The 7598-nt window shown below is 52.0% G+C and overlaps 1 pseudogene; it reads left to right on the top strand.

Annotated features, from left to right (window-relative positions):
• Nucleotides 1–2703: 2703 nt before the first annotated feature.
• On the top strand, nucleotides 2704–7598 carry LOC103257193 (annotated as a pseudogene).

Below are 7598 nucleotides of genomic sequence, written 5' to 3'. Positions count from 1 at the left end.
CATACAGCCCCATTATAAAATGGGCAAAAGATATGAATAGACACTTCACAAAAGAAGACATCCGAGCAGCCAACAGAAACATGAAGAAATGTTCAACCTCACTAATCATCAGGGAGATGCAAATCAAAACCACACTGAGATACCACCTAATAATTGTCAGAATGGCAATTATCAACAACTCAAAAAATAACAGCTGCTGGAGAGGGTGTGGTGAAAAGGGAACACTTCTACACTGTTGGTGGGAGTGTAAACTAGTGCAACCTCTGGGAAAGCAGTGTGGCGATTCCTGAAAGCTCTAAATATCAACCTCCCATATGACTCCACAATCCCCCTACTGGGAATATATCCTGAAGAACTCAAATCACTCTTTTAAAAAGATACCTGCACATGTATGTTTATCGCAGTGTTGTTCACAATAGCAAGAACCTGGAAACAACCATGCTGCCCATCAAAAGAGGACTGGATTAAAAATTGTGGTACATATACACGATGGAATACTATGCAGCCATAAAAAAGAACAAAATCATGAATTTCGCAGCAACCTAGATGGAACTAGAGTCTATAATACTGAGTGACCTCTCACAGAAACAAAGATCCGAGTATCACATGTTCTCACTCACATAATGGACCTTGAACATCCAATGTAATACTATAAGAAAATGACTGACAGTACTGGGAAACTATGGGGGGGGAAGGGAGATGGGATTAACAGTAACAAATATCTGTCTGGGAATGGGGAAACACCTCTTATCAACAGGGTGCCTGAATGAAACATAATTGTATACCTAACCCTTAACTGTACCCCACAAAACCATAATAAAAAATATTGATTATGAAAAAAATAAAAAATAAAAAATAAATGAAGTTTATACATTTTCTTATCATTTTAAAAATATATATTTCAAGCTTTTAAAAAATCTTCAATGAATAATGACAATTATGAATAACAATTGAGAAAAGAAAATCCATGAGTCTCCCATGATGTTAATAAATATAAAAGGAACAGAGGAGTTATAAAAATAATTAGTTTGAAAACTTCAAACTAATAATTGAATCAGATAAGAGTAACTGATGATGCTAAAGCCATGAGGTCAAAAGATATTGGGGAACAGGAAATTTGCATAGCTTCAAGCTGTTTCTTCACAGTTTACTCATTAATGACTAAAAGAAATTCCAGTGCAATCTGGCAAATTCCATCCTAATCAAGAGATGAAATTATCACCACCCATTATGAGACACATTGACCCTGGGAGCCTCTAGATACACTAAGAAGGAAACCATATTTACAGTGTTTCTGCCAACAAATACATAATCTGAATCTAAGCATGAGGAAACCATCAAACAGATCCTAATTGAAGGTTTAGTTTGGCCTGATTTCTTGCAAAATATTAGTACCATGAAAGACAAAGGCAGGCTCAGAAGCTGTTTCAGATTAAAGAAGATTAAAGAATCAGGACAACTCGATTCTGGGTTGCCAAAGTCAATTTTCTTTATTATTATTAAGTATTACCATGCAAAGAAGTTGGCTTATGACAGTCTGCCTCAGGTCCACAAAAAGCTCTTGCACCAAAATGTGAATCAGTTACATCACTGTGCACATCATTTGTTTCAGTCCACATTTTTATCCCTCGCAAGACACTGTTGGTGAAGGAAGCTGTGTGCCAATTTGCATTCTGGAGGGAGGTCCTTATCTCATCACAGGTTGATATCATGATTTTAGTGTACTAGTTCTAGCCTATGGGCACACTTTGAGTAGCACTTCTAAAGGACATTATTGGAACAGTTGACAAAATTGGAAGATGAAATGTATATTAAATAGTCATTAATGTTAAATTTCCCAAATTGGACAACAGTATCATGGTTATTGAAGAGAATGTCTCTGCTTTTAGGAGATGCATGCTAAAATATCTCCTGGTGAAGGGTCATGGTGTCTGCAACTTACAAATGATGTAAGAAAACTCTTTAGCTCTTTGTGTGTGTGTGTGTGCGCATGCGTGTATGTTTGTAGAAAGGACATGTGTAAAATGTGGCGAAATGTGAAAAATTAGTGAATCTAGGTGAAGAGTATGTTGTTCTTGTACACATTTACATGTTTTATGTAGGTTTAAAATTCTTTTATTAAAATTTTTTTAGTTTAAAGATGTGGATACAATTCAGGGTTAGGCATACAGATGTTCATTATGCAGGTACCCTAGTTGATGAGGTGTGCCCCTCCCTCCCTCCCCTGGCAGTTACCCTCACCTACCAATCCCACCCCCCCACCATAGCAGTTTCCTGCTATTGCTGATCCCTTTCTTATAATATCATGATAATTGTTCAAGGTCCTCTTATGAGTGAGAACATGTGGTACTCTGTGTTTCTGTGATACATCACTGAGTATGATGAACCTAAATCTATCCAATTTGCTGCAAAGTTCTTATGTTTGTCTTTCTTTATGTCTACATAATATTCCATTGTGTATGTGTACCACATTTTTTAATCCAGTCCGACTTCAATGGGCAGTATGGCTGCTTCCATGTTTTTGCTGTTGTGAACAGAGCTGCAGCAACCATGCGTGTATGGGTATCTTTATGGTAAAGTGACTTAGGTTCCTCCGGGTATATTCCCAATAGAGAGATTAAAATTCTTTAAAGTTAAAAAAAGAATTAGAGGCTGTGTGCGCGGCTTAGCCAGCAGCTGGAGCAACTAGGGGAGTAGCCGGGTGGCTGGCTGGCACCAGCCACCATGGAGCCCGTGCCCCGCATGCCCATGATCTGGCTAGACTTGAAGGAGGCCAGTGACTTCCACTCCCAGTCAGCTGTGAAGAAGTTTGTCCTGAAGAATTATGGAGAGAACACAGAAGCCTACAATGAGGAACTGAAGAAGCTGGAGTTGCTCAGACAGAATGCTGTCCGTGTCCCACGGGACTTTGAGGGCTGAAGTGTCCTCCGCAAGTACCTCGGCCAACTCCACTGCCTGCAGAGTCGGGTCCCCATGGGCTCAGGAGGCTGCTGTCCCTGTCACCTGAACCAAGATCTTTTCAGGCAAGTCTGTGGCCCAAGAGGACATCAAGTACGAGCAGGCCTGTATTCTCTACAACCTTGGGGCACTGCACTCCATGCTGGGGCCATGGACAAGCAGGTGTCTAAGGAGGGCATGAAGGTCTCCCGTACCCACTTCTAGTGTGCAGCAGGTGCCTTCGCCTACCTCGGTGAGCACTTCCCTCAAGCCTACAGCGTCGACATGAGCCGCCAGATCCTCTCAATGTCAACCTCAAGCTGGGCCAGGCTCAGGAGTGCCTCCTGGAGAAGTTGATGTTGAACAACAGGAAGAGCTGTCTGGTGGCCCGCATCAGTGCACAGGTGGTAGATTACTACAAAGAGTCATGCCGGGCCTTGGAGAACCCCGACACAGCCTCGCTGCTGGGCCGGATCCAGAAGGACTGGAAGAAGCTCGTGCAGATGAAGATCTACTATTTTGCGGCTGTGGCTCCTCTGCACATGGGAAAACAGGCCAAAGAACAGCAGAAGTTCAGGGAGCAGGCTGCATATTTCCAGAGTGCCCTGGACAAGCTCAATGAAGCCATCAAGTTGGCCAAGGGCCAGCCTGACCCTGCAAGATGCCCTTCGCTTTACTATGGATGCCATTGGGGGAAAGTACAATTCTGCCAAGAAGGACAACGACTTCATCTACCATGAGGCTGTCCCCACACTGGACACCCTTCAGCCTGTAAAAGGAATACCCTTGGGAAGCCCTTGCCAGTGAACCCCACAGAAACAGCTGTTACAGGCCCTGACATCTTTGCCAAACTGGTCCCTATGGTTGCCCGTGAAGCCTCATTGCTGTACCGTGAGGAGAAAGCCAAGCTGCTTCCGGAGATGAAGGCCAAGATTGAGGACAAGAATGAAGTCCTGGACCAGTTCATGGATTCAATGCAGCTGGATCCCGAGACAGTAGACAACCCTGATGCATACAGCCACATCCCACCCCAGCTCAAGGAGAAGTGTGTAGCTTTCAGTGTCCGACCTGACACTGTCAGGAACCCTAACCAGTCCATGCAAGTGCTGTTGGGCATGTTTACAGATGTGGAGGCCTCCCTGAAGGATATCAGGCACCTGCTGGAGGAGGACGAGCTGCTAGAACAGAAGTTCCAGGAGGCAGTGGGCCAGGCGGGGGCCAGCTTGACTGTCTCCAAGGCTGAGCTGGCAGAGGTGAGGCGAGAATGGACCAAGTACTTGGAAGTCCACGAGAAGGCCTCCTCACCAACAGTGAACTGCACCGTGTCATGAATCTGCACGTTGGCAACCTACGCTTGCTGAGCGGGCCACTCGACCATGTCCAGGCAGCCCTGACCATGCCGGTTCTCACTCCAGAAGACAAGACTGTACTGCAGAACCTGAAGCGCATCCTGGCCAAGGTGCAGGAGATGCGGGACCAACGAGTGTCCCTGGAGCAGCAGCTATGTGAGCTTATCCAGAAGGATGACATCACTGCCTCGCTGGTTAATACTGACCACTCAGAGATGAAGAAGCTGTTGGAGGAGCAGCTGAAGAAGTACGACCAGCTGAGGGTATACCTGGAGCAGAACCTGGCTGCCCAGGACAACATCCTCTGAGCGCTGACAGAGGCCAATGTGCAGCACGCAGCCGTGCGGCAGGTGCTCAGTGACTTGGACCAAAAGTGGAACTCCACGCCACAGACCCTGGTGGCCTCATAGGAAGCCTATGAGGACCTGATGAAGAAGTCTCAGGAAGGCAAGGACTTCTACGTGGACCTGGAGAGCAAGGTGGCTGCTCTGCTGGAATGGGCACAGCCCACCTGCCAGGCCCATGAGGCTGCCCACCAGCAGCTCCTGGACAGGGAGCTGAAGAAGGAGCCACCACCACGGCCCACAGCCCCAAAGCCACTGCTGCCCCGCAGGGCGGAGTGTGAAGCAATGGAGGCAGGAGACATGCTGGAGGAGCTGTGCAGCCTGCCTCCTGACATGGTGGCAGGCCCACGGCCACCTGACACCTTGCTGGGAACTGCTGCCCCACTCCACTTTCCTCCTGGCCCCTTCCCTGGTTCCACAGGCCCAGGACCCCACTATGTCTTAGGCCCCACCCACCTGATGCAGCCCAGGGCCCCAGGGTCCCTGGCAATGTCCATGGCACCTGGACCTGCCCTCTACCCAGCCCCTGCCTACACGCCAGAGCTGGGCCTTGTGCCCCGACCCTCGCCCCAGCATGGCGTAGTGAGCAGTCCCTATGCTGGGGTAGGGCTGCCACCACCAGTCGCAGGACTGCCCTCAGTCCCACCTCCTCAATGCTCAGGCCCTGAGTTGGCCATGGCAGTTCGGCCAGCCACCACCACCGTAGTTAGTGTTCAGGCCCCCATCTCCAGCCACATGGCCCCTCCCGAACCCCAGCTCTGCTCCTCCCCCACAGACCTGCTTCCCAATGCTACTGCCACAGCCACTGCCCACACCCTACACCTGCCCTGTAGGGGCCAAGCAGCCCCTCCCAGCCCCCTCAGCCCAGCACCAGTTCTCTCCTGGGCTTCCCACAGGTTTTCCAGTCCCAAGGATTGGGCCCCAGCCCCAGCCTCATTCTTCACGAGCAGTTTTTGGGCCTCAGCCCCCACAGCAGCCCCTTCCACTCCAGCATCCACACCTCTTCCCGCCACAGGCCCCAGGACTCCTACCTCCGCAGCCCTCCTGCCCCTTTGCTCCTCAGCCTGGTGTTCTGGGGCAGCCACCAGCTCCCCTGCACACCCAGCTCTACCCAGGTCCCTCTCAAGATCCTCTGCCTCCCCACTCAGGGGTTCTGCCTTTCCCTAACCCTGAGCCCCCTCAGCCTTCCCATCCCTGCCCCCCGCCGGTATACGGTCTCACCCTTTCTCCCAGGCCCCTGGGCCCCTAGCCAACCCCTCTCTCCATTCGAGGCCCCCCACCCACTGGCCAGCTTTCCCCCAGTCCCCACCTGGTGCCTTCACCTGCCCCATCGCCAGGGCCTGGCCCAGTATCCCCTCGGCCCCTAGCAACAAAACCACCCCCGTGCCTGTGCCGAGGGGCTGTGGTGCAGACCTGCTTTCCTCTAGTCCAGAGAGCCAGCATGGTGACACTCAGCCTCCTGGGGGTGGGCAGCCCCTGCTGCAGCCTACCAGGGTGGATGCAGCTGAGGGCCGTCGGCCGTAGGCCCTGTGGCTAATTGAGCGGGACCCTTATGAGCATCCTGAGAGGCTACGGCAGTTGCAGTAGGAGCTGGAGGCCTTTCGAGGCCAGCTGGGGGATGCGGGAACTCTGGACAGCATCTGGCAGGAGTTGCAAGAAGCGCAGGAACACGATGCCTAAGGCCGTTCCATCGCCATTGCCCGCTGCTATTCGCCGAAGAACCAGCACCAGGACGTCATGCCCTATGACAGTAACCACATGGTGCTGCGCTCAGGCAAGGTTGACTACATCAATGCCAGCTGTGTGGAGGGACTCTCGCCATACTGCCCACCCTTAGTGGCCACCCAGGCCCCACTGCCTGGCACAGCTGCTGGTTTCTGGCTCATGGTGCACGAATAGAAAGTGTCAGTCGTTGTCATGCTGGTGTCTGAGGCCGAGATGGAGAAGCAAAAGGTGGCATGCTACTTCCCCATGGAGAGGGGCCAGCCTGTGGTGCACAGTGCCCTGAGCCTGGCACTGAGCAGTGTCCGCACCACCGAAACCCACGTGGAACGTGTGCCGCGTCTGCAGTTCCGTGACCAGAGCCTTACGCGCTCTCTTGTGCACCTCCACTTCCCCACTTGGCCTGTGTTAGGCCTGCATGACAGCCCTGGCAACCTGCTGCGCTTCACCCAGAAGTTACACGCACATTACCTGCACCAGAGGCCGCTGCACACACCCATCATGGTGCACTACAGTTCCGGTGTGGGCCGCACTGGAGCCTTTGCACCGCTCTATGCAGCTGTGCAGGAGGTAGAAGCTGGGAACGGGATCCTGGAGCTGCCTCAGCTGGTGCAGTGCCTGCGGCAGGAGAGGAAGCACATGCTGCAAGATAAACTGCCCTCAGGTTCTGCCATGAGGCAGCGGTCAGACACGTGGAACAGGTCTTGCAGCGTCACAGTGTGCCCCCTCCATGCAAGCCCTCAGCCAGCACAAGCATCAGCCAGAAGAATCGCCTTCCTCAGGACTCCCAGGACCTGGTCCTTGGCGGTGATGTGCCTATCAGCTCAATCCAGGCCACCCATGCCAAGCTCAGTTTCCCGCCCCCTGGGGGCTTGGATCCCCAGCTGCCAGCCTGCCTGGCCCCACAGAGCCTCCAGGCCAGCCACCAGTCAGCCTCCTGGAGTCCACCCCAATCCCATCTTCCTCCCCACCCCCCATTCCCTCATCCCTGCCTGAGGCTCCCCAGCCTGAGGAGGAACACCCGGTGCCTGAAGCCCCCATCTCAGGTCCTCCTTTCTCCTCCCTGGAGCTGCTGGTGTCCTTGACCCCAGAGGCTTTCTCCTTGGACAGCTCCTTGCGGGGAAAGCAGCGGATGAGCAAGCAAAACTTTCTGCAGGCCCCTAACGGGCAGGCTCTGCGGGCTGCCCGGCCCACTGGTGACCCCCTCAGCCTTCTGGATCCACTCTGGACACTCAATAAGACCTGA

This window comes from Carlito syrichta, unplaced genomic scaffold (genome assembly GCF_000164805.1).
Source record: "Carlito syrichta isolate Samal-C Ts95f unplaced genomic scaffold, Tarsius_syrichta-2.0.1 Scaffold301614, whole genome shotgun sequence".
In the NCBI taxonomy this organism is placed as follows: Eukaryota; Metazoa; Chordata; class Mammalia; order Primates; family Tarsiidae; genus Carlito; species Carlito syrichta.
This window is presented reverse-complemented; position numbering and strand designations above follow the sequence as displayed.